The sequence below is a fragment of the Typha angustifolia genome, chromosome 3 (genome assembly GCF_048772165.1).
Source record: "Typha angustifolia cultivar Huaian chromosome 3, ASM4877216v1, whole genome shotgun sequence".
Lineage (NCBI taxonomy): Eukaryota > Viridiplantae > Streptophyta > Magnoliopsida > Poales > Typhaceae > Typha > Typha angustifolia.
Window position 1 is genome coordinate 3,008,871 of NC_133241.1, and position 3,714 is coordinate 3,012,584.

Consider the following 3,714-nt stretch of genomic DNA (forward strand, 5'->3'; position numbering starts at 1 on the left):
ACTCTCAGAATGATCACATTTTTGGTCCCATTCTTGGGCAAAGAATTAGGCAAATTTGACTCCCCATTTATGATAAGGAAGATATTTTTGTGTGTGGTCACTCAACCCTACTAGGATAGCTTCGGCCGAGACGGTTTATAACTATCTAAAAAGCAATTGTAACCCTCTCCTCTCTCAGTGGGATAGTTGAAAAGAAATCTAGGCCTTAAAAATTCCGGCCAAGATCAAAATCTTTGTGTGGAAGCCCTACTAGGCCAGATTGCCCACTACTGATATCCTTTATAATATTAGGCTTGGGCCTGTGGCGATGTGCCCAAACTTTGAGCTTGTTCTGGAGACAAGTGAAAATATTTCCCATTAATGCACTTTTACAAAATCTCTGTGGGATTATGTGGAGTATTTTGGCATTCAAAATGTTAATATGGACTCCTAGGGTAATAGGCTCTGGGTCCTGCAAGATGGTAGCCTAATTGGTGAGAAAAAGCTTTTTAGGATCGTGACTGCTATGGTTCACTAGCATATTGGAAGTGTAGAAATGAATCTGTGTTCAATGATTTCCAAGAGGTTGTTAATAAGGTTTGGAATTACTCCTTAGCTTTATTTGCAAAATACTATGATCAGAAGCCAGTAAAACCTACAAAATCTAAGCAACCTAACAGTCTTGGCTGGTGGAACTACTCGCCCCTGGGTTGGGATAAGCTCAATACTGATGCTTGTTAACCGGGCCAAATGACCTAGGGGGCTTAGGTTTTGTAGTTAGGCAATCTAATAGGCAAATTACTATTGCAGGTAGCCGGAATGGCCGTTTCCACTCTACACTGGTCGCTGAAGCTAATGGTCTTGGAAGGATTAAGAGGTATGAAAGATATTGAAATCCAAAACTTGCTGATTGAATCCGATTCTCATATCAACATTTTGAATCAGAGCCCCTCCTAGTGGATGATATTCATGTCAGCCTAAAAATTTCTCGTTTATGTTGCAATGCCAATCAACCCTCCCTTTTGTAGTTGGTGGCCTCAGACCTTAAGGAGACTTTTGTACCGATTGTTTAATAAATAAAATCTTTTGTTTCTTTTTATAAGAAAAAGTCTACATAGATTTGGATAAGTCTTATTACATCAACATATATGGGTTATTTGTATGAAAAATCCACACTAGATTTTCATTTTTGTGAGCCTGGCCCATTTAGTTTCTTATCTTTTTCCTTTAAGTTTCCCCTTTCTGTTATTTAGTACTTATGAAATGCAAGATAATGTAAGAATAGAGAGAAATGCCGAGTACACTCTTCTTCTTCCTCTTGTTTCTTTTTCTTGTTTTTCGGTTAACGCTCTTTCTTTTTTTATCTCTCAATTTTTTTTTAATTTATATACAAGTCTCTCTAATCGCTCTTAATTAATACAGTAAAAAACTAATTAGAGATAATTTAAATAAATAAACACTCTTTAATATATGTTTCAAAAAGAGAATTTAATCTATGTTGCACAAAAATACAGTATCTATTTAAAAAATTGTAAATTATAGTCAAAATTTTAATACTTAAATTATGAATTTCGTACTTAAACTAGAAATCTTTGTTCCGCTAAAGATAATTTTCGAATTTGAAGAAAACTCTGAATACAAAAATTTTAGATCATGATGTCACGAATTCTATTTAATTAGTTTCACAATATTTGAACCTCTGAATATTTTTCTAAAACTATGCAACTAAAATTTCATAGTTTAACTATGAAATTTGTATTTAAACTATAAATTTCATATTTAAACTATGAAATTCTAATTTTATGCAGTTTTGAAAAATATTCAAAAGATATTCATGGGATGTACAAATATTATGAAATCAATCAAATAAGATCGGTGACATCATGATTTAAAACCTTTTTATTCAGAGTTTTCCAAATTCAACTTTTATTTGCGAAGGAATGAAGAATTCTTAGTTTATATACAATATGTATAGTTTAAGTATGAAATTATGACTGTTTAATTAATCTAATTATCCACCACTATCTCTGATTAATTTCTTGATTTTTTTATATACAAGTCTCCCTAATCACTATTTAATTAATATAATAAAAAACTAATTGGAGATAGTGGTGAGATAATTATGATTAGGTAAATATTCAACAACTCTATAATCAATGTTTCAAAAAAGATAATTGCTTAATTCAAATTATTTGGTTTCTTTTAAAGAGAACTTAATCTATGTTGCAAATAAATCACAGTTCTAATCATGATACAACAAGATATTAGTATAATAAATGTCTCTAAAAGTTTGAATATAATAGGTTCTATATCACTAATTTTCTTCTTCTGGTACTTTCTTTTTCTATCTCTTTTAATTCTTTTTTTTTCTATACAAATCTTTCTAATTATTTTTTAATTAATATAGTAAAAGACTAATTAGAAATAGTTTAAATAAATAAAAACTCTTTAATCAATGTTTTAAAATGAGAACTTAATCTATGTTGCAAATAAATTATAGTATCTACTTAAAAAACGGAGAATTATAGTTAAAATTCCATATACAAATTTCATACTTAAACTAGGAATTCATCGTTCCATTACAGATAAATTTATTTGGAATACGAAGAAACTCTAAATCTATTTTTCTCTATCCTTACCTAGAAAATAGAGAAAAATTACGAAATAAAAGAAGAAGAAAATATATTAACAATTTTACAGATATAATAATATTTTTGTTTTTTTTTAACAATTTTTATTATTTTTTTATACACTATAAAATTTACATAGTTCACCATTACAACTTATATAGAAACAAATAATAATCATGCATAGTCATATTTATTATTATTATTTAACTAATCCTAGTTATCTTTCCATTATTTTTTTTATTAATCTCTGACTTTATTAATTAAAAAGCAATTAAATAGACTTAGCATAGAGAAAAAAAAAAGAATAATAAATAATAATAACATACGAAGAAGAAGACGAAGAAGAACAGTATGGAGCCACTTCTTTCTCTTATAGAGTCCCATCAATAATTAATATGGCCCTACATGATAAAAGGACAAACTTGAAATTAAAAAATAAAAAATATCTCATCTACAAAAGAAAATGAAAACGGGTCTAACTCACAAAAACTGAAAACCAAATAGATTTTTGGTACAAACAACCCAACATATATTATACAAAAATAATAGAAGATAAAAGATTTCCATCCTCAAAAAGAGTTACGAGATACAATCAAAGCAATTACCAAAAAGAAATTACTGTCCAACATAGTCCTTTTTTTTTATAAGATGGTTACATCATGGTGTTGCTTGAACCAGGCAGGTGAAATTGTAGATGACTCCTGTGACACGAATAATTTGTTCGAAGAGAATATGATCTAAAAGGAATGCTTCATAGTTAATGAGTTCTTAAACAGGAGTAATCTATAACCATGCAAATTTAAGTTAAAAGAGTAAGACATTTATGAGTTAACGAGTTTTTAAACAGTGAGCTAAACTAGATAAGATGCAACAAAATAGTGCAGTATTATGGAATCATTTCATTCACAAAAATTGTTTCATAGAAAGAAGGCCAAGAAATATAGGAGAAAGTGGCAAGAAAAGACATCGCCCCTTTGAAAGCGAGTTGCATAGAGGAAGAGGATCAAGAAAGTCAAGTTCAGAAAGCTGGGAGAAAATGCTATACTTGCACATAAAGATATCGATATTAAACATAAATAAATATATGAGTTATGTATGTTTGAGT